Source organism: Magnolia sinica, chromosome 10 (genome assembly GCF_029962835.1).
Source record: "Magnolia sinica isolate HGM2019 chromosome 10, MsV1, whole genome shotgun sequence".
Taxonomy (NCBI): domain Eukaryota; kingdom Viridiplantae; phylum Streptophyta; class Magnoliopsida; order Magnoliales; family Magnoliaceae; genus Magnolia; species Magnolia sinica.
The window spans coordinates 69,534,988-69,555,973 of record NC_080582.1 but is presented as its reverse complement, the minus strand read 5'-3'; the positions used below and the strand labels follow the sequence as shown (position 1 = coordinate 69,555,973).

Sequence of the window (20,986 nt, the reverse complement as noted above, 5' to 3'; positions counted from 1 at the left end):
ATAGGTTTAGGTTTAGGTCTAGGTTGAGGTTAGGTTATAGGTTTAGGTTTAGGTTTAGGTTTAGGTGTCGGTTTGGGTTTTGGGGATTTGAGAATGGGTTCGGGTTTAGGTTATAGGTTTTGGTTTTAGTTTAGGTTATAGGTCTTGGGATTTGGGAATAGTTTTAGGTTATAAGTATAGGTTTAGGTTAGGTTATAGGTTAATGTTTAGGGATTTGAGTTTAGGCTATAGGTTTAGGATTAGGTCTAGGTTGAGGTTTAGGGAATTGAGTTTAGGGTATAGGTTTAGGTTTAGGTTTAGGTTGAGGTTTAGGGAATTGAGTTTAGGTTATAGGTTTAGGTTTAGGTAATAGGTTTTGGGATTTGGGAATAGCTTTAGGTTATAAGTATAGGTTTAGGTTAGGTTATAGGTTAAGGTTTTGGGATTTGAGTTTAGGCTATAGGTTTAGGTTTAGGTCTAGGTTGAGGTTTCGGGAATTGAGTTTAGGTTATAGGTTTAGGTTTAGGTTTAGGTTGAGGTTTAATGAATTGAGTTTAGGTTATAGGTTTAGGTTTAGGTTTAGGTTTAGGTAATAGGTTTTGGGATTTGGGAATAGTTTTAGGTTATAAGTATAGGTTTAGGTTAGGTTATAGGTTAAGGTTTTGGGATTTGAGTTTAGGTTATAGGTTTAGGATTAGGTCTAGGTTGAGGTTTAGGGAATTGAGTTTAGGTTATAGGTTTAGGTTTAGGTTGAGGTTTGGGTTTTGGGATTTGAGAATGGGTTCGGGTTTAAGTTATAGGTTTTGGTTTTGGTTTAGGTTATAGGTTTTGGGATTTTGGAATAGTTTTAGGTTTTAAGTATAAGTTTAGGTTAGGTTATAGGTTAAGGTTCAGGGATTTGAGTTTAGGCTATAGGTTTAGGCTTAGGTCTAGGTCTAGGTTAAGGTTTAGGGATTTGAGTTTAGGCTATAGGTTTAGGTTTAGGTCTAGGTTGAGGTTAGGTTATAGGTTTAGGTTTAGGTTTAGGTTTAGGTGTCGGTTTGGGTTTTGGGGATTTGAGAATGGGTTCGGGTTTAGGTTATAGGTTTTGGTTTTAGTTTAGGTTATAGGTCTTGGGATTTGGGAATAGTTTTAGGTTATAAGTATAGGTTTAGGTTAGGTTATAGGTTAAGGTTTTGGGATTTGAGTTTAGGTTATAAGTTTAGGATTAGGTCTAGGTTGAGCTTTAGGGAATTGAGTTTAGGTTATAGGTTTAGGTTTAGGTTTAGGTTGAGGTTTGGGTTTTGGGATTTGAGAATGGGTTCGGGTTTATGTTATAGGTTTTGGTTTTGGTTTAGGTTATAGGTTTTGGGATTTGGGAATAGTTTTAGGTTTTAAGTATAAGTTTAGGTTAGGTTATAGGTTAAGGTTTAGGGATTTGAGTTTAGGCTATAGGTTTAGGTTTAGGTCTAGGTCTAGGTTAAGGTTTAGGGATTTGAGTTGAGGTTATAGGTTTAGGTTTTGGTCTAGGTTGAGGTTTAGGGAATTAAGTTTAGGTTATAGGTTTAGGTTTAGGTTTTGGTTTAGGTTATAGGGTTTGGGATTTGGGAATAGTTTTAGGTTTTAAGTATAAGTTTAGGTTAGGTTATAGGTTAAGGTTTAGGGATTTGAGTTTAGGCTATAGGTTTAGGTTTAGGTTTAGGTCTAGGTTGAGGTTTAGGGAATTGAGTTTAGGCTATAGGTTTAGGTTATAGGTTTAAGTCAAGGTTGAGGTTTTGGGTTATAGGTTAAGGTTTTAGGTCATGGGTTTTGGTTTAGGTTATAGGTTATAGGTATAAGTTAAGGTTTAGGTTTAGGTTTAGGTTTAGGTTATAAGACATAGGTTTAGGGAATTGAGAATAGGTTAAGGTTTAGGTTTAGGAAATTGGGTTTGGGTTCGGGATGGGGTTTATGTTTGGGTTTTCAAGTTTAGGTATAGGTTTAGGTTAGGGAGTTAAGATTAGGATTAGGTGTAGGTTTAAGTTTAGGGAATTGAGAATACATTTAGGTTATAGGTTTAGGTTTAGGTTCTGGGTTTTAGGTTAAGGTTATATGTTCAGGTTTAGGTTATAGGTTTAAGTTAAGGTTGAGGTTTAGGTTATAGGTTAAGGTTTTAGGTCATGGGTTTTGATTTAGGTTATAGGTTATAGGTATAAGTTAAGGTTTCAGTTTAGGTTTAGGTTTAGGTTTAGGTTATAAGACATAGGTTTAGGGAATTGAGAATAGGTTAAGGTTTAGGTTTATGATATCGAGTTTGGGTTCGGGATGGGGTTTATGTTTGGGTTTTCAAGTTTAGGTATAGGTTTAGGTTAAGGAGTTAAGATTAGGATTAGGTGTAGGTTCAAGTTTAGGTTTTGGTTTAGGTTAAGGGTATGGTCCCTGCAAAGCAAATACAGATATAAATACGGCCATCCGACATAAATGCCAGGCCCTTCCAATGATGTCCATAAAAAATGGACAGCTTCATCATGGTCATAATAGCGGTTTCCTCTTTCCAGGGAACCCCGCTCTTCCGAATAGCTCCGACGCACATCCGGGTCTACTCCATTAATTTTGATCAAATACATAAACATGGCCTGTCCAAATGGCCAGGCCCCTCTAATGCTGTCCATAGGAAATGGACAGCTTCATCATGGTCATAACAGTGGTTCCCACCTTCCAGGGACCCCCACTCTTCCGGATAGCTCCGACGCACATCCAGGTCTGCTCCATCAATTTCGAGCAGCGGTTCATAAATACGGCCTGTCCAAATGGCCAGGCCACTCCAATCATGATTCAAAGAAGAGAACTCGAGGGTTTTCCTTACCTTCCATTGTATGCTTCCAAGGTGCAGATGACCCCTGAAAGACACATACATCCTGAGAATCGATCGCTTCTCAAAACCGCAGACTGTTTTGTTTTGAAACTCGTTCATCTCACCTGAAAACCTGTCACATAATGAATAACTATAACCACAATGATAACTATTGTGAATGCACTATAATGAAAAAATTATTATTATTGGTTTAGGTTATTATTATTTTTTGTACACGTGGCCTACCTGATAGTCAAACAAACTGATTTTTTTTTGTTAATGGAAGATTTTTCAGGTGTGAGGCATCCATGTCATGAAACTTGTATTTTGGTGATGATGACCAAATCTCTTACATAAAAGTGAAGAATGTTGAGAATATTAGTTTTAATGAAGAAATGGAAAAAAAAAGTGATGCTTTTAAAGTTTTGTATCCATACATCTAAAAAAAAATCTAATGACCCTCTTACTAGCTTGGATCCATTTACATGACTAAAAACATTTTATGGACCCCATGGGGCCCATCCACAAGGAGTGTCATGTTATTAGCTCAAATGCACTGTACTATTTCTTGTAACAAGCATTGAATACAATTTCTATTGTAACTGATTATCATTAGAAATAAAGGATTTGAGAGGAGTATATTACATAACTCCTCTCCTCATTCCTTCTTTTTCTTCTAAAATAATGAAATGAACAAAGAGCTCAAGAAATGACATTATTGCATTAAAATGATGGAACAAAGAACTCGAGGGATGGCTTCCTTATACCATGAGTTTGCATAAACTAAAACATACAAAATTTGAAAATTTGTAATCATGATTTGTCAAGCAATTTCAACACCATGATAGATCCGAAAGAAATTTAACTCACCTACACTCTTCCGTTTAAATAAAACATATCTTATTGATCTTTATTTCAAATCGCCTTTTGACTCATCCGAATCAGAATCACCTGCATTGTAACCTAACCAAAAACAATGATTTGAGTCCAGAAACAAACCGTTGTTAAAACAATGCCAAAAGGTAAAAGGGCTCACCTAAGTTCTTTTCACGGACCTTCCAAAATGATGATATACTCTTTGAAGCTTTGGTAATCCAAGCCTTTACCTAAATCAACCAAAAAATTAATAAAATAAAATAAAACCTTACTAATAAAAACACCAATAAAGATACAAAAGAAACTCATTTTACCATAAAGGTAAAAAGAAGTTCCTTGCACAAAACCCGATTCTTATAGCGTCAGTGGTAAATGTTGGCCACCGACAAAAATGCATTGGCAATGCTACCTTTTGTTGTAGTGTCGTCCGTTGATTTTGGTTGTGGGGCCTACTCAAAGAGCGGACTGGCTTGATTTTATTTCCAGGTGATCGTCATGGTGAAGCCCACCTTGTGCATTGGTCCAGTTCCCTACAACATGTATCATGTTTGGGAGAAAGACGAACCTCATAGAACCACTTGATTTGATGGCCTGATCTACTTCCAGCATGCAGGGACTGGAACTATTAAAGTGCCATGCACAACTAAAACTTTCAATGGCCAGTCCATTGTAACTCTGTCCAAACTAATTCCCAACAAAAAAGGATTGCTAACAAAATGGATAAATAGACAATCTCTAGCCCATGCCACATCCAAAGTAGTAAAGCCATTCATAACAAATAACTTACACTAATAATGAATAATGTGAATCACCTCCTTGGTTGTGAAAGTTGAAGAGTGTTTGTAGAAACAATCGAGAAATCTGTAGAAACAAAATGCTTCTCATGAGAATATTGAATAAAATTGACATAAAATCCACGCCTATTACAAAAACTAATCATTGAGAACAAACACTCTGAGATCAAATCCAGGTTTGAATTCATGTCTTTCAGCCCTTGTCCATACGGGCTCCATGAATCTTGCTTTCCCTAAGGAATAAAGAAACCAATAGAGGCACTCAACATAGATTCACCAAAAAACTGAGCTACGAAAAGAAAAATCCAGATGTAACCTCTAAAAGACCCCCTTTCCTAGATGAAACAAGGCCGTGGTTGAATATCTGTTGCAATCAACAACTCTGAGCAATGTTGTTGTGTCCTGTACGTTGTAATCAGCCAGTTTTCCAACATGGCCAGGACCTGACTAATACATGTGTTCTCTCCAAGAAGTAAGAGCTCCCCATTTGACCAATACATTTAAGTTCACGAGTTACTCTCAAAATATAGGCTTTGGGCCAAAATGGGAACTAAGCTTTTAAGTTCTTTAGTGCTTGCCATCCTTAGACAAATGCTCAAATAGACATTAGGTAAGTTGAGATCATGAGCTACTTCTATGATAAATGTCCAAACAGAGGTAGTTCAAGGTACCTTAGAGGTAGAAAATCAAGGTTATGACCTTGTGATAGTATAACATCCAAGGGCTATATGATAAAGTAACAACTGACGAGAACAAATGGTTAGTCTATCATAGGACAATGAAGAACACAAAACAACTGAAATCCTGCAAAATCCATCAGAGAAACATGAAGTAGAATTTCTCAGAGAATTGATTAAAAAAACAAAGAAAAGAGAAACAAATTGAAAGTGCATGAGTATAAAGAGAAACAAATTTCTCAGAGAATATGCGTAGTTATGCATTAGCTGTGAGCTTCAGTACTTCAGAAGCTGTGGAAAAGCTATAAATACCTTCTCTCAGGCATTTTACCAAACAGCCTCAAGGCATCATCAATGCTACCACAGTTGGCATCATTATTGTAAATATAAGAACCAAAAATCATGCAAATCAGATCATTGAAGAAGCTTCTATCCTTAATGATCTCATAACGAAAAAGGACTCATTTCTACAATCAATGATCTCTCCACTAAAACCATAAATCAACATTTCAAAAAGCAGAACAAGGAATTCAACAAAGATAAACCTAATTCCGATCAAATCTCAATTCAACATAGATTACAAGAAAGGAAATGAAGGAAGAACAATATACCTGATTTTTTACCGCCGATCACTCCCTCGAAACCCTAATTTCCATCAGAAAATGACACACCCAGAATAAGAACTACGAAAATACCACTACACGCACCTCGCACCTGCGGAGCTTCGGGCCTTTCCCAATCTCTGGACATGATTTTTGCTTTGGACTATCAATCGGACAGAGGAGAGAGCGCCATCCCAGGACATGGATGTTAGGAGAGGAGGGTTTGGGTTTGGGTTGAGAAGGAGAGTGGGAGAGAGAGATAGAGAGGGCGGAGATGCGTTGGAGAGAGAGCGAGGAGAATGAGAAGATGGAGCAGAGACCGGGAGGGAGAGAGAAGATCGGGGAATGGAGGGACAGAGGATTAGGGAACGGAGAGAGAGAGAGAGAGAGAGAGAGAGAGAGAGAGAGAGAGAGTATTGGGCACGGCTCCATTTTTTAGCACGCGCCCAATTTTGGGCGTCCTTTCGTGAGACGGACCTGGACGGTCCTATCAAGAGCTCTGTGGGGTCCACCATGATGTATTTGGGTCATCCATTCCGATCATTAATTTTAATAAATTATTTTATTTGATGATCCCAAAATTAAAGTAGATTTAACACCCAAGTGGACCACACCATAGGAAGCAAATGTGATTTAATCTCTATGTTTCCTACCGTGTGGTCCACTTGAGCCTTCGATCTACCTGAGTTTTTATTTCCTATCCTAAAATAATATTTCAAAACAGATGGACTGCTTAGATATAACATATATATATTTTTAAGCCCTATAGCGCCCCTTCCACCACCGTTAATTAGGAATGGTGAAGTAACATTTTAGCTACGGATTAAAACCGTAGCAATATTAGTTACGGTTTATATCCGTAGCAAAAAACTGACGTAGTTTGTAGCTTTTGCCCCTTTTTTTGGTAGTATTCTTTCGGACCTCGGCTTCTGTTTCCCAAGTAGCCTCTTCCTCTGTGTGATGCGTCCACAGTACCTTCACAAGTGGGATAACCTTACTGCGCAACACCTGCTCCTTCCTATCTAGCATACGTGTCGGTCGCAGTACATATGTAGTGCCCTCGTTCAACTGTACCTGCTCCCATTTGATAATGTGGGAAGGATCGAAAATGTATTTCTTCAGCATAGATAAATGAAATACGTTGTGAACGCCCACAAGTGGTATGGGCAAGGCAAGGCGGTATGCCACCACACCCACTCGATTAAGTATCTGAGATGGGCCGATAAATCGTGACGTAAGCTTCCCCTTTTTGCCAAACCGAAGGACTCCCTTCATGGAGAAAACTTTAAGGAACACATGGTCCCCAACCTTAAAATCTAGCTGTTGTCGCCTCATATCGGCGTAGCTCTTTTGTCTGCTCTGTGCCGCCAGAAGTCGACGCTTGATAATATCGATCTTCTCTGAAGTCGCCTGAACTAACTCTGGGTCAATCAAGCTCTTCTCGCCAACCTCTGCCTAGCAATGCGTTGCTTGACAGGGGCGCCCATACAAGGCCTCATAGGGAGTCATGCCAATGCTCGCCTAGAAACTATTATTATATGTGAACTCTGCATACGAGAGACAGTCATCCCAACTGTCTTTGAAATCAAGCACACAAGCTCGCAATATATCTTCCAAAATCTGATTCACCCGTTTCGTCTGCTCGTCAGCCTGTGGGTGCAACGCCATACTGAACCTCAGTTTCACACCCATTACTTCCTGGATGCGAGTCCAGAAGATAGATGTAAATTACGTGTCTCGGTCTGACACGATCTCCAAGGAAACTCCATGCAGATGCACAATTTCCTTGATGTACAGTCTGGCCAACTTGTCTGCTAAGTTAGAAACTTTAATCAGGAGGAAGTGAGCCAATTTCGTCAACCGATCCACGATCACCCATATGGAATCATAACCCTTCCTCGTCTTCGGTAGTCCCGAGTAAAGTCCGTAGAGATGAAATCCCACTTTTATTCAGCTATGGGCATGGGCTGAAGAAGTCTAGGAGGTCAGCGATGCTCTGCCTTGACCTACTGGCATGTGAGACAATGGGACACATAATCTGCTATGTGGGCCTTCATGTTGTCCCACCAGTACGATCTCTTCATATCACGATACAACTTTATACTTCCAGGGTGCACGCTCAGTCGTATAAAGCCTGCATCTAATAAATCATCGATCTATTTCCTCAGCTCCTCCATCTCACATGGGGCCATGTAATAGGTCGGAAGAGATACAGGTGTGGTACTAGGCACTAGATCGATTGTAAAATTGATTTCGCGCTGAGGGGGTAGTCCAGGCATCTTCCTGAACACATCTGAGAATTCTTGGACCACAGGAGTGTCCTCAAGTGTTAGACTATGAACATCCTCTAGCATGGAAGCGTAACAACCAACGCGATAGGGCCAACTGACCTGCACTGGAAATGTAAAGGTCATGCCCTCTAGTCCACAGATTGTCACCACTCTAGTATCGCAGTCAATCTCTGCCTTCATCTCTGTGAGCCAATCCATACCGAGAATGACGTCATAATGATGTAATGGGGTGACAATCAAGTCGATGAGCACTGTCCCGCTCCCTACATTTATCGAATACCCCTTACAAATCCTGGTAGCGTCTGAGAAAGTCCCTGTGGTGGTAAGGATTCTCACCCTAACCATAGGACTAGTTTCCAACCCCAGCCGCTTGACTGCTGCGCACGATATGATAGAGGTAGTGGACCCGGTGTCCACTAATAAGAAGACTGGAGTACCTTAGATATGTGCCGTAACGTCAAAAGCCATAGGTGCTGTAAGTGCTATCTCTGATGCCTCAGCTGTAAGTGAGTGCACACGAGCCTGCTGAGAACGGTTGGGTTGAGGTACTGTAGGCTGTTAAGGTGGCCTAGATCGAGGTGTGGGTGGCCGGAATGATGGATGAGCTGGTGCCGACTGTAGAGGTGGTGTTAATATGACCTGGGGAAGCTGGCGGTTGATCCTTTGGGGTAGTGAGAAGCTGCTATCTCTCATCCTGGTGAAGCAGTTCACCTCTGTATAGTCAGGCCTCTTGCAGTAGGCACACCACACATCAGGTCGCCTCAGTGGGGTAGGTGAAGCCATCAGCCTTAGGGTGAGTCTGCGCGCGGTCTCTTGCCAAGGAACGGTCTGCTCGGAAGATCAGGATGCGACCGGGGAGCCATAGGTGCTCGCATATGGGACTACCTGTCCCTGTCCTACTTCGTTCACATAGACATGCTCACTAGCTCAACAGAGCTGGGTATGCTAGCGCAGCACATCTTCGAGCTGATCTCGGGTCGCAGACCCTCAGAAAATTACCATATGCGTATCGGCTCATCGGCCAATATCAACGGAGCGTACTTGCCCAGCTCTGTGAATCTGTTCTCATACTCCGCCACCGTCATCCCTCCTTGTCGGAGGCGAAGGAACTCACTCTCCTTCTCGTGGCGATAAGTGAGGGGATAGTATTTCTAGTGGAAGCGGGTCTCAAAGTCTGCCCACGTCCATACATATCCAACAGCAATAGTCCGAAGGACACTGTCCCCCCAAAGGCTAGCCTCCTTCTCGAACATAAAGGTGACTAACTCCACCTGCTCTGCTTTAGTGCAGTGCAGTGGCTTTAGCATCTTAGAGATGCGGTCAAGCCAATACTCAGCCTCCTCGGGTCGGTGAGTACCCGCAAAGGTAGGAGGCCGCAAGCACTAGAATCGCTCGAACTGGCCGCTAACACCTGCATTCCCAGCAGGGGGCACGAATGGGGCAGGCGGAGCCACACCCATGCTCTGAGCAAAGAATCCCCCAAGGGTGGCCAAGAGCTACTGCTGGTGATGCTGCTTCTGCATCAAGAGCATCATCTGCTCCAATCTATCAGTAGGAGCAGACTGGGGCATGCATAGCGTCGAAGTCGATGCACGGTTCTACTTTGAAACCGATGGTGTAGCAGATGCAGGCCCATTAGTGGGGCTAGTGGCCGGCTGAGAATCTGGCATAGTGTCAGAGGGAGACGGGCCCGAACTGGGATCCGTATGGCTATCGCTTAGGGGAGGTACCCCGTCAAACGACTCGCCAAGTGTATCACGTGCCATACTCTATGTGGCCTTAGGTGGCCTTCCCTATATAACATAGGGCGCAACCCGTGTCAGATGTAGCATAGTTGTAAGACCCGTATCCTAGCCCGTATCATTCCATAAACTTCCGCGGTCCTCCCAGTCAAATTTTGACGACTCACAATGCGTAGATAGCATTGGCGCACGCTATTGAGTCACATCATGTAAACTTAAGCTGACTAAAAACGAGACCTATGTCATTGCGACCGCGCTGTCGCCGTCATTCCGACGACGCGTCTTATGCATCAATGCGACTCTCGGATTATGAGATCCGGCCCATGCATTATCTCGGCCATTGATCGCTTGATCATGGGACCCACTTATCCCTGTTGTTGTACTTCCCTAGAAACATAATTACTATAATGTCACCCTACCCTACCCCTAGCCCTAACCCCTTACAAGTAACCATCCCTTCCCTTTTCCCCATAAGTCAAACTCATTAATTGCCATTACATCTCTCTCTCTCTCTCTCTCTCTCTCTCTCTCTCTCTTATCTCTCTCCCTCCCTCTTTCTTTCTTATTTCCTAACATGAGGGAGTTCCCCATGTCCATGAGAGCTCTCCATTTTTAACCCTTTTGCAAGCTTCCCACCCCCTAAATCCAACCCTCCAAAATCAATCCCAACCATTGAATCTTGTTCCCTTGGAGCTTTAGATCGCGTTGGCAGAAGAAGTCTAAGAAGATCTTAAGGTGGGTGCATCTCTCACTCTCTTTCTCATTGTTATGTGATGTGTGGCCCACTCAGATGGACTCCACCTTGATGTATGTCTTATCCAAACCGCCCAAGTCATGTGGACCCTACCTCATGGCAGTGGAAACACAGAAGTATCAGATTGATTTAAATTAGGTGGGCCACATTCATGTGAGGACCCACCTTAATGACATGTGGGCCACGTCCGCGTGGGACCCACCACTATGTTTATCCATGCTGTCCAGCGTCCAAGGACGCTAGACGTGAGGGTGGCTAACGTGAAGTGTGTGTACTGGCATGGGCTTGTACTAACAGCTAACAAAAAAAAATTCCTTTAAAGTTTAGGGTGTGTCACTCATATAGGCCCCACCTTGATGTATAAAACTAATCTACACCGTCCATCCCATTCCTTAGCCTATTTTAGGCGTTGAGCCGAAATTTGAGACCGATCTGACAATCAAGCGGGCCATACCATAGGAAATAGAGGTAATACCGTTAAAACCCACCTTGAATCCTCCATTCGCCTAGAACACGTTACATATTGGTCTCATTTGGTCGATCATGGGCTGTAGAATCCGATGGCTAGGTTGGATCGAACTGATGTGGGCCCTACCATGGAAAAACCATAGAAAAACTTAAAAAAAAATAAGGCAGCGCTGACACTGTTGCAGAGCGTCCGCAGGCAGCGCCTGCGCCTAACGCACGGACGATTGGGCTGGGCCTCATGGCCCCAGCTGTGGGCCCCACCGTGATGCGTTTCGAACATCAACGCCGTGCATTAGGTGGGCCCTTAGGGCAGCGGCCCCCCTGCCAAAAATCAGTCGTATACGGAACTCAGGTGGGCCATACCAACTAAAATCATGTGAGGACATGCCTAAAACATATAAAATCACTCGGTGGGGCCTACTTGAAATTTGGATGCGGCTGAAACTTGGTCTGAACCCTCAGTCAAGTGGGACACACATAATGGGTGGACTGGATTTGCAAACCACATTACAGTGGGCCCCTGACCGTGGGCCCCTGGTCAGTTTAGATGGCAAATAAATATTACAGTGGGCCCCCTGGTCCACGTGACCTTATGAACAGTCTGGTTGGCATACAAACATTGCGGTAGGCCCTAGGTCTATGTGACCTTGCCAACAGGTTGGGTGCAAATTAACGTTAGGGTGGGTCCCACCAGCAGTTGACGTCACCAAATTCTGTGGGACCCCCCTAGAATTACTTCAGACCGTCCATATGCTGGTGCGAAGCGCACCATGATATGTGGGTTTTAACCCACCCCACGTGTGGAATACACATTGATGTATAGATATGTGTGTGTGTGTGTTATATTATATTATATATATTATATATTATATTATATAATATATACATGATGGTGGGCCCTACGTTGGACCCACCTTTGGCTTTTTAAGTGCAGCAAGCTGCATGAACATCAGCTATATTGTTGCTCCTCTTGACGGCAGTAGGCCGCAGGCCCCACATTGATGTATGTATTTCTACACCATCCACTGTTTGGACGGTGGGGCCCACCATAATGCATACACTGTATCCATACCGTCCAACCACCCATGAGATCATTTATAGCATGGGAAAATGAGTGAGTTAGATCCCAAAGTTCAAGTGGACTCTGCCATTTAAATAGTGGACAGTGTCATCCACCATTCAAAATTCCTAAGGGCCATAGTAGTTTCCAATTAAGTTGATATTTGTTTTCACTTCATCTATCCATACGCTAATTTATGAATAGGTTGGATCTCAAAATACATCATGGTGGGCCACATCGTGCAATTTCACTGTGGTATGGTATAGATGATCTGTCGACTTGATATTTTGAGGGTTATGTGCAGGGCCCACTTGTTATGTAGTTATGACCCATTTGATAAGACCCATTGTGATATATTTTCAGCCGATTGGAGGCCCACCTGTAATTTATATTTTAGGCCCACCGGTAATGTATATTTGAGGCCCATATAATGGGGCCCACCTGCTTGAATCTGAGGCCCATGGGTAAGGCCCATTATGATACGTATTAGGTATATGGGCAAGGCCCATTGTGCTATGTATAAAGCCCATTGTAATGTATTTAGAACCCGTGAGTAGAGCCCACCTCATATGTTCCACCCTAACCATCCAGGTCATATAGGGCCAGCCTCGATGTATGTTTTACTCACACCATCCGTGGGATGTGTGACCCACTAGATGTATGTATTCTATATCCACACTAACCATCTGGTGGGGCCCATCTGCTGCATGTACAGGGCCTACTTATTGTGCATTTGTGTGGCTCATTGATGCAAGGCCCATTATGATATGTTAGGCGCCCATGGTTGAGGCCCATTAAGATGTGTTTATGGCCCATTTGGTAAGGCCCACAGAGATGTATTTTCGGCTCATGGGTCGAGGCCCATTGCGACGTATTTTTGACTCGTATGTCGTGTCCCATTATGACATGTTTTCAGCCCAGTTATCGAGGCCCGACTTGATGTGTATAAGGCCCATTAGTGCGGCTCATTGATGCAGTCCACTTGTTGGATTGACGCCAATTGATGCGGCCCAATGATGCAACCCACCGTGATGTGCATATTAGGCTAATGGTGCGGCCCAATGTATCGACCTATCGTGATGTGTAGGCCCACGTGCTGCATGTGTAAGGCCCACCTGTGATGACTGTTTGAGGCCACCTATTGGATATTTGGGCCCACCTTATGTTTGACTCTACATGGGCCACTACTTGGGAGCAATGTTGGTTGAATATCCACGTTGATGGGCAATGACGGTTAAATGTCCTCATTGTAATCTTCCCTTAGGCCTTGTTAGGCCCATTCTCTTCGTGGATTAACCCAAATAAGTGGGGCCCATTCGCCATAGGCAGATGGCTCTGTGCTATCGGATTGATATAACTACGACTGAGAGTTGATCTTTACATTATTGTTGATTAGTTGTCCATTTATGGACCCCGCCTTATTTATACATGTTGATTATCGAGGCCGATCCCGAGTGTTGATTCCGCGTTTTGAGGCTGAATATCGAGGCCGATTATTGAGGCCCAATGCGATGTATATGCGGCCCGTATTTGAGGACTATTGTGATGTGCATTCAGGCCATGTTTAAGGCCTAGTATGATGTATATGAGGCCTGTGCGATGAGGCCCATTGGGATGCAGTTGAGGACCAAGCTATGGAGCCCATTATGATGTATGTTAGGCCCATGAGAAAGGCCTATTGTGATGTATTCATGGCCCATGATGCATGGCCCATTCGATGTATTCGAGACCCATGTGTAGGGCCCACATGTCATGTATTTGAGGCCCATGAGCAAGGCCCGCCTGTTGTGTATATGTGTCCCTTGAGTAAGGCCCACTGTATTGTATATCAGGCCTTTATGTGAGGCCGTGGGCCTATTATATGTTTGGCTCTATGTAGGTTATTCCTTGGGGCAATGTTGGTTAAATGTCCACATTGTCGAGGTCGATTGTCGTTGCCGGTTGTTGATACCAGTTATGAGTATATGACAGCATAGCATCATGATACATGCCCATACGCATCATCTGCATATTTGTTATGAGATGTGGTTAATCATTGCATATTTCATTAAGCAAGTTGTTATGAGACTCCCAAATAGGAGGAGGTTATCTCACATGAGTACGCGGTATGCGCAAGATTGATGCATGACTGGATTGTATGACTCATGCATCTCACATTATGATTACTGTACACCCTAGTGACATCATGGCCGTAGCCTCCACAAGCATATCGTGGATGGCCAAATGGGACACCGCAAATGTTTGGTTCTATCATACGAGCGCCATAGATGTCCCTGGGTGAAAATCCTTAAACCTCCGTGGCCAGGAGACGCCCTAATGTCGAGACTGAGTGGATACATGAGCGCCCGAGTACCGAATACCAGGAGGCTGCGTCTCCCACTATGTCGTGGTCGGTTGGGATTGGGTGTGGCCTTACCCGCCCGAGGGTAGGGGGCATTACTAGGCTGAGTTTGACTAGCTCATGAATGGGTCCACTATCGACATACTGGATAGGTATTGGCAGACTATTGGCCAGGCGGATAGTGAGGTTTCTTATGCTCACTTGGACTGTGCGGCTAGGAGAGCGGCAGTGCCATTTAGAGTGTACTAAACCTCGGTGATGATCCCAGAGAGGAACCATACTGATTTATAGACTTATTGAGTAGGAGTTGCATACTCATACATTCATTTCATTCACTATCCACTTGGGCTGGTGGTGCGTAACTAATTGTTGTGTACCTTCGTGTGGCCGGGATTTTGGTTGGGCACACGACTAACCTGAGATCAGGAGTCTACCACATTGGGTCTGACTATCTAAATTTAAGTATGGGACTGGTTTGGATAGAAGTCCTTTGTGATAGACCCCGTAGCCTGCGATACTATGTACTATCATCCCGACTTCACACTCCAACATGGTCATTCCATTTGCATCACATATTGCATTACATCCATGGCATATGACATTTTAGATTACCATGTTTCTACGTTTATGTGGTCTAGGTACAGCTAACTCTATTCATGAACTCATCAGGAATTACATATTGCATCACATCCTCGACATCTGATATTTGGCTCTTTATGACTCCCCATTTGCATAGCTGTTCTATATTGCATATTCTGATATTGATTGACTCATGGACTTGTCCGTACTTTCGCTTACTCTGTTATCATATGATTCATGATCTTGTCAGTATCTCTGTTTATTACGATATTGTACGATTTTCGGATTACCAGTATTTCCGATATTGTATGATAATGGCATTGTATTGAATATTTGGCACTTACCTTGTGCACATACTTATACCACTCTAAGCTTTCTATAAGCTTATGCATGATAGATGCGTGCAGGTGATGTTAGGTTGCAATAGCATTGAGCCTGGAGCGTGCAGCGGTCTTCTGGAGCTTTGATTTATCTTATATATGTATTTCCCTTTCAGTATTGTACTCAAACGATTATATTAGTGGATATGTGAAGATGATGTTGCCTTTGTGATTTGGGTAATCTTGTGGTTATGCTCATTACGAGATAAATGTACGTTAGAAAATCCTCCTTGTGGGATCCCAGGATCGAAATCTGGCGTATATACACTGGGAGCCGAGAATGGGGTACTACGGAGGTTGTTAGCCCCGGATTCGGCGATCGAAAATTTTGTGAGCCCGGTTTTCGAGTTTGGGGCGTGACAATAGCAATACCCAATTCTTTAAGCATTTAACACACCTTATAGTAAAAGAAATGGCATGCATTTCATTTAACAAAATTTGTCACAATACATGGAATAAAGTTCTATATGAATTATGACAAGAATGCATGCAGCTATGCTAAGCCCAAACTACCAAACACAAACACACTTTCTACCTACTACATTACTAAGCCCATCAACATTAAAACACAGACATCCTAAAACAGCAACAAAAATAAGCTACAGGGCAACGACATGGATGACTAGACATCCGAGTCTGGCGACGGAGGAGGGGCATCCTTATTCTGTAGGCAGCGCGGGATAGCTTTTAAGGTGCAAGTCACCTTCTTAAACTTGTGTTTTACGAGGGCTCGGGTATCAATAATCTCTTGTCGTAGGGCAGCCTAGCCCTCCTCAAGTCAAACTAAGTGGGCTTCCCTAGCAGCCCGATCAGTGTCATGCTCTAGTGCCGTAGGAGGGGAGCCTCCTTTTCTTCTTCCTGTTCCTCCTCTATCTCTTCTCTGCTTTCCTTCTCACTTCCATACTCCTCACTAGCCGTCTCGTCCTCACTCTCATCAAGTTGGGCTTGCCGTTGCCATGGCCCAATTTCCATCTAATTGAGAATATTCTCGTTGATGTAATGGATCGGCATCGGCATTTTCGCCCCAAGTCTGTAGCCAAACTCACGTACAATCTTGCATATGAGTCGACCGAATGGGAGCTAATCAGACATTCTGGTAGAGCGTGCGGTAAGAACTATCTATCGTAGAACATAGGTAGGCATGCATAACTTCTCTTCTTGTCTCACTTGGTACAGGAAATCTACCATCAGGGGTGTGCACTCGCTGCGATTGCTCCACCTGGGGTAGACGTTGAACGTGAAAATGTGGTGAAGCAGGCAGAAGTCGTCTGTTATATTAGACGCCAGGAGACTATTGTTTGGTTGCCAATGAACCAGTCAGCAATAGAGGAAACGCGTGCGACAATCCCTTTCACGTGCACTCTTCAGATTCTTCTCGCTTGCATGGACCTTGCTAAGCGGCATTTTTATAAGCTGAGCTATCAACCCAACATCAATTGTGGCCTCCCGATCTCTACCCACTGGGATCTTGAACTGCAAGGGCTCCAGCGTAGGCTCTTGAATGTGGGCGTAGAAGGCTCGGACAGTACCCACATTTGCGCGGTACTCGCCCTCAAATACGGGACGCCACCCGGCCTCAACCAGGCAGTCTATTGGCAGATATTACCCAAAGAGCCTCTCATCCACATGAGCTTCAAAAAGGACCCTGTGACCATGAAATCTCCCATAAGACATATCCATCAGAAGAATCCTTTTGAGGGGAGCCTGGGGATCAAGCTCCTGCTTGGTCCTTATCTCCCGATCGACACTTGAACTTGCAGCAGCGGCCCTCTGTCTCATTGAATGAGTAGAGCAACTAGGCCCGGCTTCATCCACAGGAGCCCTTTTCTTTCCCATGATAGAAAGAATGGTGGGAATCAAGAATATGGCCACAACAAGCTTGAATAAGGCCATGGAAAAGGGAAGGAAATAGGGAAATGGAATGGTTTATTGGGTTCTCCTAGATTTGAGACACAAAGTGGGGTTTGGATGCTCAAATGAAAGGAGATGAAGGAGGTGAGCAGCTATGAGAGAGAGGTTTGAAAGGGTGGCGTGAGTAGTGCATGAAAATGGAAGGAGAAACACTTGGAGGGGCGATTTGAGTGAAGACTTTTAGGTTTTCTTGAGAAAAGGAGAGGTAGGAGGGGTGAGATATGAAGAGGGGCAGCCATGGGGGTGTTTTAAAACATCCCAACCCAAAATAGTGGGCCACACAACACCCTAGGGCTGTCAGCCCGCACGGCCCGCCAGGCGGCGAGGCCTCGCGGAACCGGCGAGGTCTCGCCGACCTCTGGACTTTTCGATGAGGGGTTGCCGGTGGGGCGAGGTCCTCTTGCCCCTAGGTCCTAAAAACATGTGGGTCCCATTCTAGGTCCCCCTGGAGAGCCCCGTTTGGCCCTCGACTCCCTTTTGAGTCGTTTTGAGTCATTTCGGATTCCTTGCTAATGTATATTTGCATTTATCGATTATCAAAGGCTGGGATGGGTAAATCGTGGTCTAAACCCGTCAATTGATGGTCTAGGGGAGATCCAGGGTCATCTTAAGTGATCACGAAGGGGTACGGACCCGATCTCGGCAATCGATATCGGTTAATTTCGCCGATTGGCGAAACTGGGAATCCTATGCCTGTTTTTACATTTTATCGCACCCTTCTACGTCGGAATGCATCAACGTACATTGTGTGACCATAACCTAGGTCCATTTTAATCCAAATCATGCTCTGATACCAACTTGTAATGCCCTGAAAATCGAGGGTCGAGTTAGTACCTAACTCCCGAGTTCCAACGCATCACTTATGCAACATGGATAATGATGATTTGATGTTGTCCATGTTAGTGCATAAAACATGAATGAGATTAAGCTAAATTAGCAAATCATACTCCAGGGATAGTTGAATTTATGCAAGTGAAAGACTGTGATAAGTGTATAAAACGTATAAACTATTGTAGATCCCCAAAGTATGAACGCATTGCCAGGTCAAATAGTTACAAGTATTGTTTCAAAATACAAAATATCAAAAGTGATGGTCTACTACAAGTATAAGCCCTGAAGCCCCGTCGATCAGAATGGTCTATAGAAACCCGCTTGAAAACTGCATATATGAGAATACCTCCTCATCATCCTCAAAGTCCGGCTCCACCTCGCAAGCTGCGCCATCATTTGAAACTAAAAAGTTGGTGTTTAAAACATCGTCCCATTACCTGAGAGTGAGTGATCAACTCAGTGGAACAATAAAACAAAGGTTAACATGTTATCAATTGAGTCAAGCATTAATGATAATGCAGTACAACAATCGGGTCCTGAGTGCTCTTGTTAATGCAAGAAAGATATGAAATAATGATGCATGCCCTCGCCGACACTCCCTTAGCGACTTCATCTCACGATCGCAACATGAAAGACTTCCTTAGTGCTTGACCTGCTACGCCAAAGGCACACGTAATGTGGTGCATGAGCATGCTTACAAAGTTCTTATTAGTCCTTTTCATACAGCAGGATTGCGAAACTAAGGCACCTCCCTTATAATATTTTCCAAACAGTGATCCATTCTAGGGTCGTCAGTCCTAGTAAATCTCATATGATGTTACGGTTCTAGGTTACTACAAAGGGTTCGTCACCTAATTAGTGTAGGCCTAGTTTGTACTCTAGTTGCTACGGAAAGACTCGTCACCTCTACGCAGTCTCAGAGTAAGCTCGAGGTCACTACAAAGGACTCGTCACCTGATCAGTATAGGCCGACAGTTCGAATACAGTATCCCACACCACCGTATTTGGCTCACGAGGCTGTGATGCTCACTAGATACTACGGGGAGACTCGTCACCCCAATGTAGGCCGACAGCTCGACCACGGTATCTCATATCACCATGTCCGGCTCATGAGTCTTAGCAGATCGAGGTATCAAGGTTAAACGGGCTTTCCACTAGTGAGTTTGGTACCTTAGATTCAAACAGTAGCGTCCAAACATGGTGAACATACATTGGGTCAATCGGTTTACTTGATGAGCTCGACTAGTACGAGCGTATGTAGAGTTGATCGACATGAAGTGTGTAAGCACTCCGTGTGGCCTAACCACTGCCGACACCCCAAGTACGGCTCGGATTCACCGACCACATCCTGTATGGCGAAACTACTTCAGCCAACTGGTCAAAACCTGTTACCGATTGCCTGTATTATATGATAGTCCCAACCGCATTCAATTACGACAAGTAATCATATGAGAAAGTCAAAGTAGTAATGGATCAATAATTCAAATTATACAATCATTCGAGCATTTTATGGAATACAACTTAAACATGAATTCACACATATGCATTCCATGCCTAAACAGACACTATAGCATAAAACACATGGAGGAAATCATACACATAGTTAAGGTAGTTGAGAATCATATCTCAACACCCATACAAAGTATAATTAACTAACTACTAGGTCATTAAGACATTCTTACAAACACTTAGTCTACACATTCCAACTTACATGACGTATGTTGGTTATAATATGTATTAGGGTGAAACCTTTTGACAAGGAGTTGTCGCATACACAACAAGCATATATGCACAACAGATAATCATGTTGACTACGAATCCAAAAACCATATGTATTCAATTATTTCAACAAATACATAGAATACACTATACTCGACATAGTTCATACGTATTCGTAAAGCAAAACAAACATCACATCTGGCATGTGAAATGGCACCCATGACAGTAATAAATCATTATCTGACATTGAAAGTCTTGAAAACCATAACCTAAATGTATATAGTCCGCACCTTACGCCGGTAAACGCGTAACGGATTCATTTTAGACACTTAGTTTTTGTCAATGGTAGAATGACAACCTATAGCATGAATTAGGTTAGCTATTTCACTACTAACACCATATGATACCCTAAAACAGATTAGGGTTAGGTTTTCTTACCCAAGTACGCTGTTGGAAATGCCGGAATATCACTACAGACGCGATAGATAAGCATGTGGAGTGGGAGGATTAAATCTCAAGAACAAATGCCAGTACACTCTCTCACTTCCTCTCTCTTTCCTTCTCTTTTCTCTCTTCTCTCTCCTAGGGTTTCCCAAATTCGTATAAGATGAGAGAGAGAGGGTTTAAGGCCCTTATATAGGCCCAGGACTGATGGGAATGGCCCCAGGGCCAAGGTATACTTAGGTTATGTCCAAAGAGCTTCTGTTTCGATCTAACGGAGCACTTCTAGAGGCCCCTTTTCTGTGTGTAGTCGAACTTAAGCTCCCTGACATTAGATCTAGGTCAAGCTGAGTTTTCGGTCCGATCGAATTTACAAATCGACAGTGGCGGAGCAGTTTCAGTTCAACGGTCACCAGTACTCGATCAGGGCCACAAGTGTACTGATATGTGTTGGAAATTTTTCCTAATCTGAGGGTGTAATTGGGTCAGATTCTGACGGTCTGAATCCTTAGATTTGGCCTGTAAATGAAACGACTCAATTCACTTAAGTCCCAGCTCATTTCCTAAAGATATTTGCATTTCTCACCCACTTCGCTCCGGGCTCAAGTTGTACGTTTCTGGATACAATTAGGACTTGATTTTCAAGGTGGTATCAAGTCTAGCAAGGTGGTCATAACGGTATAGTTTCACGGTCATCGAACTTTCGACGTGCGGTCTAGGTCCGATATG

The 20,986-nt window shown here is 43.5% G+C and overlaps 1 long non-coding RNA gene across 1 annotated transcript; it reads right to left on the bottom strand.

Annotated features, from left to right (window-relative positions):
* Positions 1–4,086: 4,086 nt before the first annotated feature.
* On the bottom strand, positions 4,087–4,959 carry LOC131257529 (uncharacterized). Its single transcript, XR_009177481.1, has 3 exons — positions 4,621–4,959; positions 4,455–4,528; positions 4,087–4,351 (listed from the first exon to the last, which is right to left on the bottom strand). It is a non-coding gene; the product is annotated as an uncharacterized LOC131257529 (long non-coding RNA).
* Positions 4,960–20,986: the final 16,027 nt, after the last annotated feature.